This window comes from Adiantum capillus-veneris, chromosome 12 (assembly GCF_014529385.1).
Source record: "Adiantum capillus-veneris isolate H3 chromosome 12, ASM1452938v2, whole genome shotgun sequence".
NCBI classification, from domain to species: Eukaryota; Viridiplantae; Streptophyta; class Polypodiopsida; order Polypodiales; family Pteridaceae; genus Adiantum; species Adiantum capillus-veneris.
Genome location: NC_140942.1, coordinates 81,580,774 through 81,605,378, shown reverse-complemented (window position 1 = coordinate 81,605,378; position 24,605 = coordinate 81,580,774). Strand labels below are relative to the sequence as shown.

At 42.4% G+C, this 24,605-nt stretch overlaps 1 pseudogene; it reads right to left on the bottom strand.

The window, feature by feature from the left end:
- Positions 1–11,091: 11,091 nt before the first annotated feature.
- On the bottom strand, positions 11,092–22,949 carry LOC147446030 (uncharacterized; annotated as a pseudogene).
- Positions 22,950–24,605: the final 1,656 nt, after the last annotated feature.

Below are 24,605 nucleotides of genomic sequence, written 5' to 3'. Positions count from 1 at the left end.
ATGTGTCTTCATGGTAAGACATGCCAGAAACTTGGGATATATTGTCTCTGAAAATGGTATCTTACAGATCAAGACAAGATCAAGGTGATTGTGGAAATGCCAAGGCCAACTAATGCCAAACATGTACAATCCTTCAAGGGACAATGTGGATACTACTGACAGTTCATACACATGTATGCAGTCATTGCATAGCCCTTGTATAGGTTGATAGTTGTCTTTGATTGGACAAAAGAGTGTGAGGAGTCATTCACAAAACTTAAGGATGCGCTTATATCACCATCGATACTCAATGCACCAGATTGACACAAAATATTCCATGTTCACATTGATGCCTCGACATTTGCTATAGGATGTATCTTGGCTCAACCAGGAGAAGGAGCAATGGACTTCCCAGTTTGCTATGCTAGTCCACATTTGAACAGTGCAGAAAAGAATTACACAACCACAAAATTAGAAGGGTTAGGAATGATATATTTTGTAAATAAATTTAGCCATTATCTCTTGGCTACAAAAATTGTCTTCTTCACAGATCACCAAGCCCTCTAGTATCTAGTAAACAAATCTTGCAATACAGGAAGAATTGTTCGTTGGTTCATCATATTGCTTGAGTTTGATTTTACGGTTGTGGTAAAGAAGGGCAAAACACACCTCAAAGCAGATAATCTCGCTAGGCTACATCGTCCGATTGCGATGGTCAACCAACATTGGTGCCAATGGACAGGCAGAAGCTACCAATAAAACACTCTGCAGAGTACTGACAAAAATTGTGACAGAAGCACATACAAATTGGGACTAGAAATATTCTACTTTATGGGCACATAGAGTGGCCTAAAAGACATCCATTGGAACAACACCCTACAATATGTGTTTGGTCGCGTAATGCTATTTTGCCAATTGAATTCTTAATCCCAACCCTGAGAGTAGCTAAACAAATAGAGTGGCCATGTCATGAATTGTCATCAAGATTAGATGATTTGGAAAAGCTAGATGAGCTACGCCTTCACGCTGTCGCATCTATCTACACTCAGAAAAGACACCAGAAATAGTTATTTGACAAGCATGTGCAGACAAAAGAATTTAAAACGGGGGATTACGACTTGGTGTATACCCTGAAACAACATGCTAAAAAACTCAAAAAGCGAGGCATGGGACCCTTTGTGATAAAATTTTGTCACCAAGCGAGGCCGTCAAACTTGAAACATTAGACGAAGAAGAAATGCCTAACTGGATTAGTGGATGCAGACTCAAGAAGCATCATGTACCACTAACCGAGGAAATCCTATAGCGGATTCACAATGAAAAACAACGAACAAAAGAAAAGCAGCGGATTTTTGAAGAAGCACAGAGAAAAGCTACGGCACGAATGGCTAAACAAAGGCTTCTACGACAACAACAACAACATGGGAGACTATTGCGGAATGCTATTTTCGTAAAAGAATTCAAAGAAGATAGAGTGGATCCAGTAATCAAAGTCAAGATTGGTAACAACCAAGTAGAAACTACCACCCTACTCAATATAGGAGCCCAACAAAATGTCATTTCTCTCAGCTTATATACACAGCTTGGTCAAGACGGAGCGCTTCAAACAACATCACTTGAGATCCAGAGCTATACTAATCACAAGATCAAAGTATTAGGGTTGGTAACCTTATTTGTTCAAATCAATCAAAATGTCTACTTGAACAGATTTTATGTGGTAGAAGACCATCAAAACCAACACAAACTATTGTTTGGACAACCATGGCAAAGGTTGTACAATGGTCAGATGGATTGGAAGTTTGATCTAGTACAAATTTGGAATGAATCAGAGAGGCAAACGGTTCCATTGACTAAAGTCACAAAAACAGAGCCAACAACAGAAAAGACTATTGACAAGGGCAAAAAACCCTTGCCTATAGGAAACATGCAATGGATTTCCAAAGAATCTCCACAAATGCCAACACACCACTTAAAGATGACAACAGCCTCATCCACACCAAAATCGACAAGACAAACGACAAACAAAAGAGAGAGATGGATATCAAAGCAACAGCTCAAAACAAAGCAGTTTTGGGTCAGGAAAGATGAGATATATGCAGAATATTCACTCAAGACCCATAAACTAGAAAAGACTTGGGTATCATCTCACATGCCCATACAGAACACCCTTGCATCTATCACAAAAATATGGGTTCCAAAGAAATTGGTTCAAGCTCAAAAAAGATAGAAGCTTATTTGGATCCCTTAGTGCATTAAATTGAATCCCTCTACGGGGCCAAACACACCAACCAAGCATCACTTGGCAAATCCACGACCAACAAAGTCAACAAAGCAAGTCTGGGTACCAAAAAGTTATGCCAAGCACAAAAACATCAGCTTTGGATCTAGACTCTAGTTACAAAAACACAAGGCAACCATCAAATCCATAGGCATGATAAGAAACTGTAGAAACATGAAGTATGGCGACCAAAACAACCCATGCAAATCATCAGCACAGCCGATCTTGTCAAATTTTTCCAGATACTTATGAAAGCACGTGTTGCACTACTCCAACAAAAGCTATATGGGCCCAAAAATATGGCTCCACCCACCTCGAATCCATAATTTCCAATTTGTTGAAGAGGACTCAGACACGGAGAGGGGAGACATGACAAAAGACATTGGAGGGGGGGAGACATGACGAAAGACGTGACGAAACTCATGGAAAAAGGTTTTACATATATTACCAAGAACTGTCTTACAATGGTTTAAACCTTGTTGTGCTTTATTAAGATTTGATTTTTGTAAAAATTCTAAGCAATGCCTGAAAAGTAAGGAAAGCAGGATCAAGTCATGGCGGGGCCAATAGTAACCCCAAATTCTTGTATATACTCCACACATGAAACCTTTTCGTATTTTGACTCTAATAGAAAAGTAAGTAAAGGGGGATTAGGTCATGATGGGGCCAATAGTAACCCCAAAATCTTGTATATACTCCACACATAAAACCTTTTCGTATTTTGACTCTAATTATATGATCAACCTTGGTCAAAAATTGAGAAAAGGCATAAAAAGAGACCAATGATGGCTTCAACACTTTGTACATAGTAGAAAACTTATTTTCCTAAGCCGAGCATAATTTATTTAATTTTGGGTAATTTTTGGCTTTATTTTGCTAAATTATGGATTTTATCATAGTTTTTCAAGTACCTTTTTGGAAAAAAATTTAAAATCTTATTAAAAAATCCAAAAAATTAATGAAGAATATGAAGCCAAACAACAAAATACCATAACAGAAGGAACTCACAAAAAGAGTTTGGAAGCAAATGAAAGACGTCAAATTTTGACCTAAATACGAACATGGCCTAAAAGATAAACCTGTGTGCTGGAACATACGAAGTTCAAATGCGGAAATTGAAGATCCGGCAAAAATTTAAGGTATGCACAGGGAATGATGGGATCAAAAAGGAAAATGGGTTTCCGGAAGCACTAGGCAGATATACTAACTTATGCGGATTTTCTAGTCATTTTCACATAGCGACTGTGTGGGAGTGAGCGAGCGAGTGAGCACGCGGGACCTTCGGGGAGCCCATATGCGTACACATCCCCATAGCGAGTGGAGCTAGAGGTGAGTTCTATGATGCTTATAAAACATGTGCATGCATGCCAAAAACTAACCCACTGACCAAAAACACAAAAACAGGGTATATGAACCTCACATAGAAAGTGAGTGGTAGAAAAGTCCAAATGACAGGTGCAAGGCATCAAAAGGACCCCCAAAGCATGGGGATTGCAAAAACATGGCCCAGGTCAACAACATGTGCCACTGACACCCATCGTGCCAGTAGCTGCCACTCAACACCAAATCATGAAAAGAGCATACTAGGAGGAAGTCCACCTTTTAAGAGGATCCTAATGAGGCTATGTGCACCTCAAATGGATACCTAAAACTTAGCAAAAATACATAGAATACCGAGGAACTCAAATTTTACCCTCACACAGAGTACATGTTGCCAAACTATAGGTGTAGCGCCCCAACATGATCTCCTTGGCATTAGGAACCCATCCATATAATTTTTGTGCAAATTGGTCTCAGTTGACACTGACTACGGTAACTGCCACATGGCTTAGACCATGCAAATTTTGGTATCAACAGGTTCTACAAGTGAAGAGGATTCCATAGACACCTCATTTGCTCAAAATTGACCAACAAGGAATTTTCACTCAAATATTTACAAGTTTCAGAGTCTAACAACCGAGAAAATTGCAAAACCAGGCAAAAAAATTGTCCAAAAGTTCGAACTAACCATAAGGAACCAATTGCCATAAGGAATAGGGTGAAAAGTTGGCCATATTTCAACTTATCATAGATGTGTGTTTTGAGTGCATTTTTCTTGAAAACAGGCAGATTGGCTAGCCCTACGTTTTGAGTGCATTTTTCTTGAAAACAGGCAGATTGACTAGCCCTTGGGGCAAAGTTTAAAACCTAGCCCCCCAGAAGGACATAAATAACCATAGGAAGCTACCGGGAAGGGCTTGCTTAACAAACAGGACTTCTGGCAAGAGGAAAAACTAAGTAATGACCAAACCAATGATCCAAATTGACCATGAAGGGTGGCAGTAGACTCTACACATCAAGGGTAATCAATTGTACCACTCATGCAAAAAATGGACACAGACAGGTACCGCGATTGTTGCCACGTGACCTAAAAAGTGCATTTGAGCCAAGAAACTTGATAGCTATGGCATGTTGCCAATCTAGAGAACCCATTTTGAACAATAGAATACAAAAATGAAGTTAGAAAGGCAGGCCAACGGTCAAAAATTTAAACTTGACTCCGAAAAGACCAAGTCAGAAAGGGTCCAGATTGGACCTTCTTTGAGGTTTTAGGTGTCCAAATTGATCATACATAGCATGGATGGGATCAGGGAGAGATGAATATACCAAATGTGTGGAAAAATATCAAATTTGACACAGTTGACACCAATCGTGGTTACTGTCACTTGTCAGATTTCTAGGGTTGGAGTAGAACATGATGGAGTACATCTCAAGGGGATCCCAATGACTCCTCATATGCCAAAATTGGACACCCTGAGCTCAAGATATGGGCCAAACTAACTTTGAGGGTACTAATTGCACAATTGACTGACATTTGATGATTATCCAGTTAAAAATTGGTTTTTAGTCACAGGATCAAATACTTCTGGAAAAATGAGGCACAGAAGCATCTATAAATTTGAAGAAAAGGAGAGCTATCAGGTTGACATGGACCATATTACATGGTCCACGGCATGTTTTGTTGATGAGGCCATCCAAGTACAGCATGGCCTCAGAGTTTTCAATTGTGTGTGGAAATACAAGCAAGGAAAAAGATGGGAGGAGACACAGATGCCAAAATATTTCAACACTATTTCATATACACCACAAAATGCCGACAGAGCTATCTCAAGGCTAGAAGTCAAGGATTTTCTATCCAAGCCGATAGTTTGAGCTGACTATAGATGGGGCTCATGAGCTGATCACCACTCTCCAAAAGGCAGACGAAGAAAAGATGACGAAAACACTCACAAAGGAAGATGGAGAGAAGGTAACCGTAGATATCACCCAAGATGCCATGTCAAAAATCACGAAGCTACCAAGGGGAGAACCGATAAATCCCCAGGGCTATGTTGATGAGGGCTTCAATACCATGAAGTTGCTTACACTTAGCAGCATCAAGGAAAGAAGGACAAAACACTTAATGAGGGTTCTGCATCAACACCTACATTTTGATAGACAAACCAGATACACAAGGCCAAAATTTTTTTGGCATCAACCATACAAAAGATAGTACCACATCACACGCTTGTACCTGTTGATCTAGCCAAATGGGGCTTCGACTAGCTTGTAGCAGTAGTCGAGAAAAAGCAACGAGCCAAGGCGTCCGGCATGCCACACCTAGGGGTGTCAAATTTTTGTCAAAGATTGTGGCATGTCTAGTCGGAGAACGAGATTCATTGGTGGATGCCCCAAATTCAAATGAATGGGTGGAAAGAGTAAGAGAACCCAAGGCAAAGAAGATGGCATCACCTACTACATCTGCTAGGATAGCAAGGGCAAAGAAAACAACACAATCATAGTACATTAGAGATGAAGGGGCCGCCAACTATGAGTTAGTTGGATCAGAAACTGACATAGAAAAGATAGATCTCCAACAACTAGATCCCACTACGCAAGAAAGAAAGCTCGTATCGGCATACACCAAGAGAGTGGAGAAAAGAGAGAAAAGAGCTAAGGATGAAGAAGAGAAAAAGTAGAAAGCTAAAGAAGAAAGAAAGCAAAAACAAAGGGAGGCTGCTCAAAGAAGAAGAGATAGAAAAACTTAGAAAAGAAGAGCACGCCCAGAGTTTGTCAGACATGATGAGGGCCAAGATCAAAGAACAAACTAGCCAAAACATCAAAGAGACTAGCAGAAGAAGGAATAGAAGGGGAGGAGCCTAAAACAATGAAGGCTGAAAATCAGGCTGAAGAAAGTGCCTCTGCTAGAGAATTAAGGACAAAAAGAAGATTTGACCGCCAACAAATCGCTGCAACCACTACTAAAGAAGAAACCTTTGATCAAGACAATGATATAGAAATGTTGGACCATATATATCAACATGAGGAACAGGCAAGGCAACATACATCAACAGGAAACTCCTCAACAAGAAGAACCAAAAATGCCAAGCCCTATGCCTACCAATCTAATTTACATGGAGTCCCCACCCCCTAATGTAAGCCTTCATTTAGAGTAGGCCATCCAAGTCGAGACAAAAATTACAAAGGTAGAGGTCTATACGGACCACTCACAAAGGATGAGTAGGCAAAAAAGACTATCCAAAATTTGTTGCCTACAGGCTACAGACTAGAAGAGGCCCAGGCTGTGGTGGACTTACCACAATGGCTCAATTATATGGGGATATGTGATGTTCATCAAAAGTTGGTAGATAATTGGGGTGAATACCTTCAAAGCGTCATGTGGTGCATCCCACAACCCATTGACATTGCACAGTTAGAGACCACAGAGAAGCCAAAGTTGAGCCGTATGATAAGGAGACGCCAACATCGAGCGTTAGCTCGACAACTGAGAGAAGCTGAAGCAAAATCACATTCCACAACACAACAAGATCCCACTGACTTACAGCTTGCACCTGATCATTTTAAATCCTAGAGCACAGAGGCGCGTAAGGTTGCGTATACAAAGGCCCAAAGAACACCTATTAAGGGAAGTGATGGAGATGATGGTCCGGTGATAGTTAAAGAAAGAGGTTTAGCAGACATAGGTGTGGAGTCTAAACTTGTTTTCATTGCCCAAGACGTGACATAGACTAAGGAATATGTACTTAAGGAGCTCCTCAAGGAATTCAAGGACATATTTGCTTGGACATATCACGACATGAAGGGCGTTCCACCTTTCGTAGTGCAACATACAATTCCAATGATTAGCATTGCTAAACCAGTCCAACAAAGACTCTACCCAATGAATCCTAAGTATGCGAAGATTATTAAGGAAGAACTCAAAAAGCTTATCAAATTGGATTTATATACCCTATTGAACACTCAAAATGGGTGTCTCCAATAGTTATTGTGCCAAAAAAGAATGGAAAACTCAAAGTGTGCATGGATCTCAAGAAGGTTAATGCTACCAATAGGGGAGACCGTTACCCCTTGCTATATTCGGAATATGTGCTTGAAAGAGTTGGAGGGAAGGAAGCTTATAGCTTTTTATATGGGTACTCTTGTTACAATCAAATCACGATTGCGCTCGAGGACCAAGCTAAAATCTCTTTTATAATTGAATTTGGAGTGTTCGCATTTTGTGATATGGATTTTGGCTTAACCAATGCCCCTGCTACATTCCAAAGATTAATAAACAATGCCTTTAGGGAATATCTAAGGGAGTTTTGTGAAGCTTTTTTAGATGACCTTTGTATTTATTCTTTGTGAAAAAAACATCTATCATGTTTACGAAAAGTGTTTGAATGGTGCAGATTGTATCGAATCTCATTAAACCTTTCAAGTGTGAATTTCGGGTTAAACATGGAGTCATTTTAGGACATATAGTGTCCAAGAATGGGATCTCCATAGATGAGAGAAAAATTAAAACCATTTCCAATTTGCCACCATCTACAAACTATAAAGGAGTTCAAAGGTTCATGGCCATGTTGGTGTGGGACGCATGTCTAACCTCACCATCCTATCTTATTGCAGTATTAGCGGGAACCACGATTAAATTGTCAATCCATGGGATGAAGCTGACTCGACTAGTGCATAGAGGCTACAAGAGGTTGTCAATCTCTCAAAAAATAGTCAACAACTCGCATTTAACTCAAGCTACACTCAAGTGACTGAAATCACCAAAAGCCAATCGCTCATCGCCAAACAAATCACATCCGTTATAGCATCAAATGACATCCAAACATAACGAAACTTCTAAGACATGTTTAGAAGACCTAAACACACATGCTTATGGTCTCAAACCCCACTTTAGGTCAAGTTCCAAAACCACGATTATTAAGAGCAGTGAATTTTTAACCTAGTCGTTTTCGACCCAGAATGTATCTAAATGCTTAGCAATGATGCCCCATTACCCCGTCTATGCTTAGTTTTTTATTTAAACGTATAAATTCCTAGTTATGATGAAATTAGACCGCGGGTCGGCGATGCCAAAAGCTACGAAATATTGTGATGTGTTTACGTCAATGCATAGAGCTCTTACTTGCGGTTGCAATGCAACAAACACGACTGCAATGTGACAACCGGGGAGGGAGTAGGAAGGGCGAGAAGGAGAGGAGTGAGAGTCGTTGGCTCACGCTGTGTATTTCATTATCCAAAAATTGAAATTAACTTACAAAAATTGGCTTTTATACATTAGCCAAGGTTTTTAGTGGTCAAAATTAATAATCTGGGAGTCCTACCAAAGATGGGTAATGACAGGCTGATACAATCTGGAAGCTTGTAGCCCTGGTTCATTAATTACAGAGTTTATCCGAGAAAATAGAGTTATAATGTTCCTGATTTATCAAAATAATAAGTGTTTTACAATGAGAACTCCGAAAAATGGTATCCGTGTTAGCTTACTGCTAACATTCCCCCCCTCCTCGCCTGTGTCGTCCCTTGACACAGCTTTACGGGCTGAAGTAGTCTTCGGGCTGGCGGCTGGCGAGGGGGTCTTTAATTGCAGTCAATGCCTTTTGGTATCTGATTTTCCTTTCTTTATTTGGCACTTGCAGAAACTGCATAGTTACTCTGTTCTTCAGCTCCACCACTAAGTAGCCTACAAACCTTGAGGTTAGATTGCTGATCACTGGCGCAAATATCTTAGTTCGCCAAGTGAAGAATCCCATGTAGAACGCTTCCTCGAATGCCAACATATTGTGTAAAGGTAGAAACATGCATCTTGCGTAGAAGCCATAGAGGAGTTCTTCAGAAGGTTGGCTACTGAGATCGTATCATAAACCTTTATTACCCTTGAGGAAAGACATCCGCGGGGTGCCTGCTTGCTCTGGCTCATGAAATACTTCAATACAGGTGAGCAACATTTGGCATATTTTATATAAATTGCACATGAGAGATCCGGTAGACTTTTGAAGAAGGACGTGGCGCCCGTTAGGGTTTTCACCATGTATTCCTCTGTGGACGGTCCCTTTTCTGGAGCTGGAAATCTTAGGTAGTTCAGCCAGGTTGGCCGCTTCTTCGTTAGTGCCTCATGCGCTTGCCAAGTCCTTACTCTTGGTACGGAATAGAAAGTGGGATCTTTTTGTAGCACTGCAGGTGCTCTTGTGAACAGAATCAAATACCTTGGATTCTTGTTCAACCAGCTCAACCTCCACTTGGGGTAGTCTTGATCTGTGCCTTCTACTTGCATGTCTTTGTAGAGCCTCTCTTGGACTTGGAGTAACTCCACTTTTATTAGAGGGTATGGCAGGGACTGTTGGTGCTATTGTGCATTGATTTGATTGGGAGTGAGTTGTGTAACGTTGACGGAGTGAAGAACTCTCAAGTCCCAATCCATCACTGCCTTCCACTGCTCATCCACCTCTTGTGTAATCTTTTCTTTCAATGCATCTTCTTCAGCCTTTGATAGCTGGACCATGGGCACTGTGTCTTCATCTGTAATGTTTACCTGAAAATCCTCCTCACCACTCAGTTCTACTATGGATTGTGTCTCCAGTTCTGCAAATGACACTGAGGGTATTTCTATTTGAGGCTGCTCCAAAGTGCCTCCCTCTTCTTGCGTTTTCGGCTTACCATCTCTCAGCAGCTGGTTAATTCTTTTAAGCTCAGCTATTTCCTTTAGCAGCTCTTTTTCTGTTTGGACTCGCATCAAGGCCAGGTCTCAGCGTTGAGATTGCTCTAACTTTAGTTCCAGCTCGAGGTCTTTGTTCTTTTTCTCCAATGCTTTGTAGACTTCATATGTCCCTTTGATCGAGGCTACGGCTAGATTCTCTCGTATTTGCCACGAGAAAATTGCCTGATCATTTATTCTTTGTTCTGAGTATTGTAAAGAAGCATTCGCGACATCCAATTGTACTTGAATCTTCACCCAATTTTTTATCCTGCAAATATCATGGTGAAAGATTAGACACATAAACACTACTAGTTGGAGAAAAAGAAATTCCCATACCTTTGACCTTTAACGAGAGGAAATATTTCTTACAGCAAGACCGACAACTCAACTTGTCCAAGCGATGTGCATTGATCTAAAGAAGGTTGAAGCACGGATTCGGAAATGACCTTTACTACCTCCATTTGGATTTTTCTCGGGGTGGCATGGAGGCCAAGGGTACCAACAGCCTCAACGACTAATGTCTTCACCCTTGCATGGTGCTTTTGGATGACCCTAGTTTGACTTCATGGTCATGGAACCCTTGGTGCACCATAGCCCGAGTATAGTGTTTGTCAGTTGGCATAATGTAGAACACCTGGCAAGGCACATGTTGACAATAGAAGCACTTCAAGGTTCCATACTTTATCAGGTCATCAATTGGCATTGGTTTCTCATTCAATTTACCTATATAGCACATTCATATACATGTCATTTCATTTAGAAGCCATTGTACATGAAGAAAAAGAATAAGGAACCTTATATAACAAATACATGTCCACGATGATCAATTGGGTAATCTAGTAGACAACACTTGAGAGAACCTTGCAAAGACACATTCAAAATCCCCTCCCCAATAGCTTTTCCGTATGGTTTCCGGAAATGTGATGTTTGTGGTGGTTGGTTTTGTCCACACGTGACCATTCACTAATTGCTCCATTCCATCTATAGCTGACTTCTCTATATCTGGTTGGGGTGGCAATTCAAATACCATGTTCCCATTGTAGCGTGAGGGAAATTCTTCCAGCCACTCCCACTCGGAAGATGCAATCAACTTCTTCAGCTTCAAGGATCGCATGGAGGGATGTAATGCTAGTTTGACTATGCTTATATCTTCCCCTGTGGAAACACGATCCCTCTTACAACACTCAATATGCGGAGAGTCTATGTCGATCACCCCGTCATTGTCTACTATGTTGTTGGGCTTGCAGGGAGAATCTTCTTCTTCTTCATCAGTGCGGCAAGTAAAGGTCAATAGGGTCAAGCCCACTAGAAAGCCCTAGTACATTTCACACAATGCTGCCTAAATCGGATTAAGAACCTAAGTAACCATTAATTATTAGGAAGGCATTCCCCATGGTATTAAGAGAAGATTTCTAACACCTAACTTGGTCAAACTAGTTTGTCGGACTGCTTGATTTTTAAACCTAGACAAGTGATTATGACAAAAAATTACATTGAATTAAATGTTTGATACTAAGCAAATGCGGTGAATATTAGGCTACCAATCACAATTAAAGCAGACAATCATAGATGCAAAAAAGATAAGGGGCAATGCTAATGGACAAGAAACACCTGTTTGTGTCGATCATCGCGCTTGATTTGAAGAGTGAGTCGAGATAAAGATTCCATGAAGGTCCAAATCCTATCAATAGAAACACGCTCCTGTACACACTAGGAAACAAAAGGAATACCTCCAGGAGGCACATTAGTGGGAAAAGAGAACTTTGCTAATCACTCAACTCTAAAACAGAAACACTCCTATCGTACTAATCTTACCTACCCTCCATCACTCAAGTGATGAGGATCAAAGGTGTTTCATGACATAGGTTTCTGTTTCAGTGTACCGGATGTAAATGTGTAGGTCTGGGTCAATGTTTTGACTTTTATTGTGCATACTCGTTTGCTAATTGCTCTTGCTCTTTATTTTTTTGTTTTTTGTGAGTATAAAGCTTTATATGTACATTCCCTAAGATTGCTGATTGAGAGGTCGGGGAAAAAGGTTGAGAGGGAAACAAATGAATGATGACTGTCAGCCAACACTCCCCCCTTCCTTGGGTAGATCATACCGTTTGAAATGAGCTTGTCACCCTTTGAAACCAATTGTTCCAGTTGGTAATAGGTGGAGATTTTTGCCAGTAGTTTTCTATTACCTTAGGCACCTCGTCGAGTTGCAAGGGTGGTAAGGTACTCTCCCAAGATCGAACTTGAAGTAGTTCATCATGTGATTCTTGAACACTGGGAGGTGTGGATTCCTTTGTAGCTTTATGGAGGTCCATTATTGTAGGTGGAGGCTGTGGAGAAGCTTTTACCTCTACGGATGCATTACATGAGGAGCTAGAAGCTTCATGGGACTCCCCCCTTCCTGAGCTAGGTGGAACAAATTGTTCTTTCTTTGGTACCCAAACTAGCTCGGGAGCGGGTGTGTAGCATTCTATGATTTTTTTTCTTTCCACGATCATTGATTCGTTTTGGAGCTATGGGATTGGGCTCACATGGGTCAGGTGATAGGTAAGAGCACAATCTACGTTTTGGCACCCAGATTTGATCATTTCCTTGATAGTAGCCTTGGGCTTCCAATAGTCGTTTAGGGATCCATCGCAACATTTTTTTACTTTTCTTGGAGCGAGTGGTACGTTTCTTACAAGGCTTCTGTTTTTTAGCACTAGCTATGGTCACTAAAGAAGCTTTAGGGACCCACTTGTATGTTTTCTTCGTTACATTAGGATGAGTCTTGTCAGAAGCTATATGCATTGCTTGTAGCATATTTAAGGGTACAGGCATTTCATCCCCCTCAGGTGTTACCCAGGTCGTCCCCCTATTTCCCCAAGTGTCTATGGTTGCTGCTAGGTAGACCCAATCCACATTGTCCGACTCAGTCATCCCAGGTAGGATATCCATATAAGGAGAGTTCTCTCCAATATCCGTGTCTTCGTTACACGTGTAACAATACTGTAATGGAGCTGAGTGAATTGTTGTGTCTGATCGATTATCAATGATGAATTTATTTCCTAGAGGATGCGTTCGACCACTTAAAAGATCAACTCGAATGACAGAGTCTTGGAACTGTAAGTAGACGTGGTTTTTGGACCAGTCATGCACCATTTTTGCTTCCCTCATGAATGGACGCCCTAAGATCATCTCAAATGACATAGGATGCTTGGAAAAATCCATAACAATGAAAGTCTGCCTTACCTTGTGTCCCAAGACCTTGATCCTGAGATCCTTAAGCATTCCAATAGGCGTAACAATAGATCCATTAGCCATTTTTACCACTACGCTTGTGGCTTCAAGGTGAGGTCGCCCCATAGACTCCCAACAACTCTTTGTCACCATGCTGACTCCCGCACCACTGTCAAGGACTCCCTTTACATTTAATCCTTTAGTAGTGATTGGCATAGTAGCATTAGATTCATCACCTTCAAAGTATTGCCCCAACTTGTTAATGGGTACTTCAATTACAGATTCATGTCCCGCTAGGTTAGATGGTGGTGCTAAATGTTCCTCATCATTCATTACCGAGTCAGGTTTGTTCATATGTGCAAACTGTGGTAATCCGGCCTGTAATTCTCCATTGAGGAAGGATCGAAGAGTTGAGACTAGCTCGGGGTCTTTATATAGTTTGGACATGATGGTGGTTCTAACTTCTGAAGACATGAAATCCATCAATTTGGCAACATTTAATGGCATCTTGTGGGACGTAGGACCCTGACAAGAGAATGGTGAAGATTGAATCTTCACTTCCTCAAGGGGGTCGGGCATTCCCTCACCAAACATTCTCTCTAGTAGGAAAGGTGTGTGTCCACTTTCAGATGTCCTACCCTCACTCTCTTCCCGAATGATACTGGGTATAGCTAACGGCCTGTAGTTCTTGTGAGGTTGAACTTGTGTGGAAAACACTGTGTCCGACATCTGGATATGTTTGGGTTCAGGTTCTAATGTTCGTTGAGTTTCTTCCACCAAACCCCTCAGTTGTTGGACTCGTTCAATTTCCACTGTTGGGTTTGGACAGGTTCCAATCTTTCTCTTGCAATCCTCATTTTTCGTCTCTCGTGGCTTATCTTGGGGGTTGACAGCTGGGTGGTTTAACTTTGAATACTCTTTTGGTGTTCGTCGTAATTCCCTCTCATGATCCTCCTCACTGGCTTTTTCCTTTGTAGTAATAGTTTTGGTCTCCATAGTCTCTATCAAATCTGAGTCATCCTCAGGGTCATTCATATACACGGGATCCTCTCCTGTCCCTATGTTAGTCTTTGAACTAGGTTTTGAGCTAGAAGCATTAAGGGATTTATTTCTTCGTGTTTTCTTCTTTCTCGCTCGGCCAATGGATGCAGCATCTCTCTCTTCGAGGATGTAATTTTGCTTTTGGAGCATCGACCGTGTGAGTGCATTCACTGGTGCTATGTTTATAGTTGGTGGTGTCCCATCAACAATCTCTATTAAGTTCAATGGTGTGATTTTCGGTGCGTTTGGATTGTTAGGACACTGTGCGATCAAATGATCTATGCCACAACGATTACAAATGAGTATTGGCATTGCCAATGCACTCCCTTGACTTGTTTGCATTAGTGCAACATTCTTTTGCATTCTAATGGGGCACTCAGCTACTCGACGTGGTCCACCACATTCGTAGCACTGAAGAGGTGGTCTCCTGGCAAAACTATTAATGTTTTGGCCTCTTTCTGCTAGTGCAGTAGCTTGATATACCGGTTTGATTTGTCCCCAATGGTCTTCCATATAGTACATGGGACACTCCTCAAGCATGTCGACTCCATAGGTGATACTAGAGTCTATGTCCTCTTCGCAATCTACATAAGTATTAGATGACTCGCAACATATTTGGTTCATTGGTGTAACTCTTGCATGAGGGGGTTGCGGTCCTAGCACTAGAGGTGGCAACGGTGTGGTTTGGACCACATTTTGGGTTCTAGGGACCATGTGCTGTAATGGCAATTGTTGCTCCATGGGTGGGGTAGGCATCAATGCAGGAACTCGAGGTGAGTCTGCCCAATCTATAGGCGGTCTATTTTCCATGATGCGTTTAAGCATTAGGCAATCCTTCGCTTGATGGCCATACCTACCACACGCGTTACAAGTCCCGTTAAACTTTACTCTAAAAGTAGGGCATTCACTCGTAGTATGTGGGCCCAAGCAAATTGAGCACCATTGTTGCTCCCTTCTTGGATACATATGAGTGTTTTGTGGAGCACGATTACCCCTAAGGCTTTCTTGGATGGCCTTGGTGAGATCTGCCAAAGTCATCTCAGATATCGTTTGCTCTTTCACGATTGGATTTATCTTCATTGGCTCATGCCCTGATGCTTGCGAGCTACTTGACTTCGGCTCGGCAGACACTCTTTCTCTTGCAATCGTTAAATTATCCTCCAATTGGATTGCATTCATGGTTACTGCTTCCCAAGTAGTGATACCTCTAATGACTAGGCCATTATAGATACTTTCATGTCGTAGTCCCCTAATGAATCTATCGAGCAATTGGTTGTTGTTGAATCGCTCGTTTGGATTGCATCAAGAATTCAAATTCTTTAGGCGACTAATGAAGTCTCTCACGGATTCACCTTCTTCTCGTTGGGCTTTCTGGAGCTGAGAGGCTACACCCCAAAGTACTCCCTCTCGTATGTATTCTTTTAAGAACAGTCTCCTAAGAGTAGAGTAGATCGTTTTCTCTTCTACTCTTAAGGTTCTATACCAATCTCCAGCCTTTCCGCTTAGGGTCAAACTCAAAGCCTTACACTTATGTAGCTCATTGTGCTCTTCCAAGGAATCGCACACATGTTCAAAGACTTCCATATGCTTTCCAGCATCTCCGTCTCCACTGAATTTCTGTGTGAGCTTAGCTACTTGAACTGCCTTGCTCCTAGGCTCTCTATCAGGTGCACTACGCATGTTTTCCGCAATAGAGCGACCGATAGTTTGAGAAAATGCTGCCAAATCTCCTATTTGAGCAGGTATAATGGGTGTATGTGCTCCTAGAACCACATGTGAGATGGGAGTTGGCCTTAGCCTTGGCATACGCGTGGCTCTTGGGTCCCATATTTCATATGGTGGTGTACCAGACGATGGTCCAAAGTTTACAGGTGTGGCCCTAGGCATAGGGGGTGCCTGATATGGCATGTTATTATTAAATGGCATGGCTCCACTTGTATAAGAGCTTGGATAATTCCATTGTGGATTGTAAGCTCTTGGAATAATCGGAGGTGTAGGAGCTACATGAGGCTGAGGTACGACAGGTGCACATGATTGATACATACATGTAGGTATAGTTGGGGGCACTATGCTACTAGGCATCGGCGCAGTGTTAACAAATGAACTCCATGGTGTACTTCTTGTCATGCTCACCATTGGGATATGCATGGTAGCCGTAGTGTCATTAAGAGAAAGATGAGCTAGATCTGGGAAGGTAAAGCTGCCACTTGTGGGCTTAGATTGTATTGAGGCTCCTGGCGAAACAACATATGGAGGATCAATGGGGCTCACTGAGGGAGTCTCCATTTGTGACAGGGTTGGTTGGTTGGCCTTTCCCGTATCCAAGAATCTCATTAGGCCTGTTGAAGGCATGTTGATCCCTGTGTTCTGTCTTTCTAACTCGACAATCCTATGGAGGACATCACAGACTTTCTGTTGTTGCTCATCTATGCTAGTATCACCCGATGTGGATTGTAGAACATCTAACCAACCCACATGATAGGTGTGTTCTGTGTACCGATCAGTTAAATCTTCGGCTTGTAGTTCATACTCCCAATTTTTGTTTAGGAATATCCCATCTAAGCCTGGCGTGCTGGAGGTTTCCCTTGAAGTGGAAGCATTATTGCTCCCCATAGCTTGCCCCTCCGTGAATTCTACCTTGGGAGCACTCGGTTGCTCGGCTGGCATGATTGTTTTCATAGGAGCCTTTGCTTTCAGGGCTCGACTTTGTTCTAGCCTTCGTAGGTTCTCAATTTCCCTCTCCCTTGTTGCTTGCATATAGCGTTCGATCTCTTGTACTTCGGCAAGACTCCTACCATCGGGTAGTAAAACCTCAGAGGGAGATAGTCCTAAAGGATCAGGAGGTGCAGTGGATGGAACATTCACATGCACACTCTCAAGAAGCATAGGGTCTATTTTAGGCATGAATGACGAATTTACTTCCCCACTCCCTTCATTTATTTCATTAACCGCATGTTCGGAGCGAATAGCTCTACTAAGGGTCTCTTTTAAGCGGCTAAACACGCTGGACCCGGGCCGTGGGCCCATGGCATGCATGTCTTGACTTGAACTATCAGGGTTTGGTGTAGGATATCCCTCCATGACTTCGTATTCAGAGGAAGAATCACTAGACGCGATATGAGGATCTTGGGTCGCGCTACCTTGAGTCCCGGCCGAAGGTCCAGAACCTAGGGTGGAGGAATAATGGGTGCCCGCGTAAATGGAGGCACTACCAATATGCTCGTGCTCTAACACTCGTCCAGAGCATAGGTTCATATGACTTGGATCCCCTAGAAGTGTCAGTGAGGGCCCGTGAAGGCTGCTCACCTAGTAATTTTGGGTGTTTTGCAACCCAAGTCTTTTCTTAGTTATTTATTTTTTGATTTTTTGGTCCTTTTTTTTTGACCCAATGAAAGAATCGAACGTATGATAGTTCAAAACTAGCGTCTCGATCAGAGGGACATGCCGTGCTTTACAGCCCTCCGTTTGGTCACTTTATGCCCTCGGAATCCCTAAAACCGTCAATTTCTAGTAGGGAACTAGGCCCAAATTAGAAAGTCTAAGGGTGCAAGTGGGAAGAGAAGGGAGGAGAGTGGAGGCCTTGCCCCACATGCTCTCGTTCCCTCTTGAGGGGGTAGGGTATATATATAAGAGTGAGTCTAGTATATATCATAAGACTGAGGACTGAGGCCTGGGCTTGGGCCTAGTAATTTTGGGTGTTTTGCAACCCAAGTCTTTTCTTATTTATTTATTTTTTGATTTTTTGGTCCTTTTTTTCTGACCCAGCTATAGAATAGAACGTATGATAGCTCAAAACGAGCGTCTCGGTCAGAGGGACATGCCGTGCTTTACAGCCCTCCGTTTGGTCACTTTATGCCCTCGGAATCCCTAAAACCGTCAATTTCTAGTAGGGAACTAGGCCCAAATTAGAAAGTCTAAGGGTTCAAGTGGGAAGAGAAGGGAGGAGAGTGGAGGACTTGCCCCACATGCTCTCATTCCCTCTTGAGGGGGTAGGGTATATATATAAGAGTGAGTCTAGTATATATCATAAGACTGAGGACTGAGGCCTGGGCTTGGGTTTGGGCTTGGGGAAACGATCCCGATCAAAATTTTAGTGTAGCCCCCCAGTCACTCACGCTTAAATATTTTCGGTTTTTTTTATTTATTTTTATTTATTTTTGGCCGACAAGCCCGCGCGCGGTTTTGGTGACCCTTTCTTGGCCACACACACTGTCACCTACCTATCCTCCCAGTCAACAGCTCACAGACAGCTCACTACCTTATCTACTTACTAACAGTGCTGCTAACCACTGACTAATCTGTTAACTGCTTACTGACAGTGAGCTAATTGTCCACCTACTTCCTCTCTCACTACCTTACTGTGCAAAGACTGTGTCCAGCCAAACCTTGACAGAAAACTGTGTACAGACTGTGTGCAAACAAAAATTGCTAACTGCCTTCCTACTTATTCATTCACTGCAAACAAGCTAACGACTACTAATTGTGCAAAGACTGTGTGCAAACAGAAAACACAACATTATGCAGAAATGAGAGAACTTGCAGACAACACAGAAATTAACAACTTACAGAAAAACAACTCATTCCTCTTCCTCTTCCTCTTCCTCTTCTTTCCTACTACAAACAACTCATAGGAGAAGCACAAAGTGCCTCTTGGGCTTAGTGCAGGGCGATTCCCCGGCAGCGGCGCCAAAAATGTGCGCTCCTTGTCGTACTGTCGAAGCAAGGGACTTGCCGATACACCGTGTGCGAGCCACAAATGGCTCCAAGCACACAACAAGACTAATCTAGCAAGCTCAAGAGAGCAAAGGGTGTGTCACTCACCGCTCTACGCTCGCCTTCGTGGTGGATTCCTCACCGCGATGAAGAAGAAGCTGCAGTCGTGCCGCGCTCAACCACTTCGCCGCCGCCGTGCCTTCGTAGCAATGCTCGATCACTCTCTCTCTCTCTCTCTCTCTCTCTCTCTCTCTCTCTCTCTCTCTCTCTCTCTCTCTCTCTCTCTCTCTCTCTCTCTCTCGCATACACACACGCACAAGGAGGTGAAGAAGAAGAAAATGGAGATGGAGATGGAGATGGAGCAAGAGCACTCTTCTATTGCACAAATGAGAGAATGAGTGAATTTTAGGTTTAGTTGGCTTTTATATGAGCTCACCCCATTCACACTTGGGCGCCCATGCTTAGCCAACTAATCCCTTGAATGTCCCAGTTAGAGTGCGCCTCTCATCAGCGATCACTCTTACCCTTTTCCTATTGGTCCGACAAGCCCGGTACCTGACTCTACCAAATACATAATACACATCCGTCGTAGGTGATGGGGTGTCCGTGAGCCGTGAGGGTTAACATCATCAAAAGAAAGTACCACCAAATCGGGTTTAGTAGATGTAGGAGGTATGACGAGAGGATCCAAGAATGCCACATATTCGGTTGAAATTTTAGCATCTAAAACATATAGGGGAAAGCTATTACCTTTGCCTGTATTTTGCAATGGCAACTTTATCGATTCACCTTCATCACTGCACGTTAAAGCAAACACGTTAAAATGAACCGGTGCGTTTATGTCAGCTCTTGAAAGAACCAACAAAGTGCCTTCCGACGATAGGTGTCGTGGTTTTCCCACCCTTACACCGTCTACATGAACAATAAAACAAGAGTTTTCCATTGTGTGTGTGTGTGTGTGTGTGTGTGTGTGTGTGTGTGTGTGTGTGTGAGAGAGAGAGAGAGAGAGAGAGAGAGAGATGTTTTACAAAAGGTTGAGGTGAAGAGAGGGGGAGAAGCAGAGGGAATATAGGCAAGATGGAGGAGGAATGTGTGTGCTAGGTAGAGAGGACATAATAGAAAAGAAGAGATCATAGGATATAGTAAGGCATATACCAAAAGTGGGGAGAGAGAGAGAGAGATTGAAGGCAGAGGGAGGTTGAGGAGGGAGAGAGAGACAATGGAAAGAGGGTGTGAAATTAAAAATGGTGATGAGAGAGAAGGAGGGAAAAAGAAAAATGGGGGAAGGAAAGGATGGTTATGTGGACGTCTAAGGAAAGCTTAAGCACTAATAGCATGAGAAAATGAGCAACTCTAATGAATCATCTCTATATATAGTCTCTTGTTTTGTTTGCATCTCCTTAAATGCACTGACACGAGTGAGTATTTCATGAGAGAGAGAGAGAGAGAGAGAGAGAGAGAGAGAGAGGAAGGAAGCAAAAGAGAAGAGATGGTAAAGGACATAGGGGAGAGAGATGGAGGGAGAGAGAGATACGAGAGGCTAGGGGTCTTGAGAGGGAGACTACACCAAAGAAAAGAGAGATTGAGGTATGAACAAAATAGCTACATCACTAGTGTCATTTATGATCTTTTTTTTGGGTGTGGAGGAAAGATAGACAATAATTAATGAGAAAAAAAAGATATTGGAGGCACTAGCAACAAATTTTATAGATAATCAATTAAGGCTCAGCTTTCACACACTCTCTCTATCTCCATACACTATTTCTACCTCTTGGTTTCAATCTCCCTCCTTATTACCCTCTCTCCCTACATATAAATAAGAGGAGAAGAGGATAAAGAGATCATTTGCAGTTGTTTCAAATAGCAGGTATGATCCATCTCCTTCTCTGTTTATTTTCCTTTGTTCCCCTTCTTTATCTCTAACTGTTTCCACCCGTCCTCTACATTCCCCCTCTCCCTCTCCCTCTTTAAGACCCTTGTTCTCCTCCTCTTCTCTCTCTCTCTCTCTCTCTCTCTCTCTCTCTCTCTCTCTCTCTCTCTCTCTCTCTCTCCCCTCTAGCTCTCTATTTCTCTCTCTCCTTAACACTCTTTTTTCATCTTTTTGTAGTGATGGTTTTCTTTTTTACAGCTCTAGCACTAGCGATGTCGTTAATGCTTGTTTTTTTAAACACCTCTATCCCCCCCCACCCCCCCTCTCAGCACATCGCTAGTGCTTGGCTTTGAATTCTTCACCTCTCTAAGTGTCCCCCTCTCTTTGTTGACGCTCTTCGCTCTTCCCACTAATCACACTCACCCTCCCTTCAATACACTAGAGCACATGCTTCTTCACCCATCGTTTGTTGTTGCAACAAACAATCGTTTGTTGTTGCAACAAACAATCGTTTGTTGTTTACTGATTAAGGACAATCTCTCTCTCTCTCTCTCTCTCTCTCTCTCTCTCTCTCTCTCTCTCTCTCTCTCTCTCTCTCTCTCTCTCTCTCTTCTGAGGGCCAAAACATAGTGGTGAGAGGATGCATCACAGATTGTTGCATCATGAGATGACGGAGAATTCTACTACTAGGCAAGAGAGTGGACGACACTCGGATGGGAAGAGGGCGGGGAGGTATCGGGTTGCAAAAGAGAGGGCGAGGGAGGTATCTCATTTAATAGTAGTGGTATCTCTTTTTTTGTTTTTTTTGGGTAGTATGCTTTTTATAAAAAAAAAGAACCAAGTACTAGCGATATCGCTAGTGGTTGGTTCTTTTTTTTAAAAAAAGCTTAAGAGAGTCTCTTAGGATAGTTTCCTACTACGTTAACAGTCTTCTTCTACTTCTTCTTCATGCAAAGTGGGATAGTTTTACTACGACTTTAAACCTCTCTTCTTCTTCTTCTTCTTCTTCTTCTTCTCTCTTTGTCTCTATTCCTTCTGCTCTGTTGAACGAGTTGCATGCGAAGAGAACTGGAACTAGCATTTGCGAGCATTCACAGAAGGAAAAAGTATCTATCCACATGGTGGGTACTGAGTTGCATGCGAAGCAAGTCTCTGCAGATCTCTCTCTCTCTCTCTCTCTCTCTCTCTCTAAATTGACTACAAGAGTATCATTTGGCGTTTGTAGAGGTGGAGAGCGTCAGGTCTGCGTGCTGGTATAGCCAAGGTTGCTGGGAAGTGGGATGCGGGCACAAAGTAGCATATGTAGGTGATAAGATAGAGCCAAATTTGGCATGGGAGAATGTCATGCTCGTGCACAGGTGTGGGGGCTTCTGGGAGATGGATATGGTAGCATGTAGAGGGGGCTACCGGGAGGTGGGGATGGGCCTAGGCGAAGGCAGAGACGGAGTTGGAGCTCGAGGCAAAGGAGGTGGCTATGGAGGGGAATCTTATGAGTTTTTTTAAAGTAGGGGAATTCAATCTTGTTTAATAGTAGTGGTTTCAAAAAAAAAAAAGACCAAGCACTAGCGATATCGCTAGTGCTTGGTTCTTAAAAAAAAAAAAAGGCTTGAGATAGTCTCTTAGGATAGTTTCCTATGACGTTATACGTCTTTTCTCTCTCTCTCTCTCTCTCTCTACATATATATATATATATATATATATATATATATATATATATATATATATATATATATATATATATATATATATATACTGTGCTGACTGTCTAGGAGTTTTGAAGGGAAAAGTAAGCGTTGCAAAACTTTGTCGAGAAACGTATCCGGCGTTTCAATATCCATAGTGAAAATAGGTAAGCCCTTTGTTATAAAAAAGAAGTGATTGGTAGCTAAGAGAGTGTGTAGAAGTCTGTAATGCGTAGCTTTGCTTTTCTTCACATGTATGTCAACTAAGGTGCACTTACAAAATTTCTTGGTGGATAGTATGGTGCATGCAAGTGGATCCTTTGGCAGACATGAGCATGTGGTCCTTTTAAGCAAGGGCAAGGAAGTGGGCAAAGGAACAGTGGTGCCATCTCTACCCCACAAAAAGCTTCATGGAAGAGACCTGCCTAGAGGCACATTAGGGATCGCTGTCAAATTGGCTTCAACTCGAGGACTGGTGTTGCCACATGTTCCGCCGATCGATGATGAGGTTTGCACATTAGGTGTTGCGGTAGGCATTGTTGTGGCTTGGCTGATAAAAGATTTGGTTAGTATTAGTTCTACTAAAGATTTTTATATGCGTTCTCTTCCAATTAACAAACATTGTGTTCAAGCAAAAGAACAAGGTACAAAACGGTCCGGAGCTTGCGGATCCCACATTTGTCGCTCCACGACCCACTGGTGCAGCATCAGGAGGCTCTCAACAAGTGGATGCCTTAGGACCTCATACAAAGACGATTGGAGCAGAGGTAAGCCACAACAAAATTAATAATTCCTGACTAACAAATGAAGATATAATTGTTTGCAATTGTTTACGAAGACAATGGCTCCAAAAAAAAGAAGTGCAGATTAAAAAACCGAAATCGTTGAAAGTAGGCGACTAACCCGAGCAACGAAAGATGACGACCCTAGTTGGGAGCCACCAAAGAAAAAGGGCAGAATCTTCATGAAGGCCGTAATTAGCAAAAAACAAGTAGTCCACCCTACGAAAGAAATGGTGGAGAATCCGATGAAGGCTACAGGCAAGGAAAAATCCCAGTCTAAGCTACCGTCACCATCAAAGAAGCAAGTCCCTAATCCAAACTACTCGAGTGAAGATGATGGTGAAGGTGAGGATGTAGGGGATGAAGACCGTGGACTCTTCAGTATTACGGAGAAGTCCACATTGAAATGGGATTTGCTCGATGACTCATTGCATCGCCTAGAGGTTGATATTTTTATAGAAGTAGAATACTCATCTAATACTTGTGAATCAATCTACATCACTATCTACTTTTATGTCTTGGTAATACAGGTCACTCGCAAGGTAGCGCTGCCACCAGTGCCATTATGCCGTTTGTTACCTCGTCCAGCTGTACGATCAGTGATTGATCGAGTCAACAATCTAGCGTTGGAATTTTCCATAAATGGGTATGTTCCACATCGTGCTAGGTTCATGCTCTCCCTCATTACTCCAGACTTGGACCCAGTAGAAGTAAGTAACAATAAAAAGAGAACATGGGACCCAATTTGGATGGAGCTAAACGAACAATTTGAGAAACAACTGCTAAAGTCAGGGTGGAGAGACGTGCAAGGCAAGATGTTGTACACATGGGATGGGAACCACCGTCTCAAGGCATGGAATGCAGAAATAGATACAAGTGTACCATATTGTTTCATTATTGTTACGCGTTCTATATTCATTAGAGAAGAAAAATTTTCATTGACATTAGTTGATCTTTGAGGCAGCACACAGAGAGGACCTAAGTACCATTGCTATGTGGAGTCATGCATGGTTGAGGTCACTAAGGATAA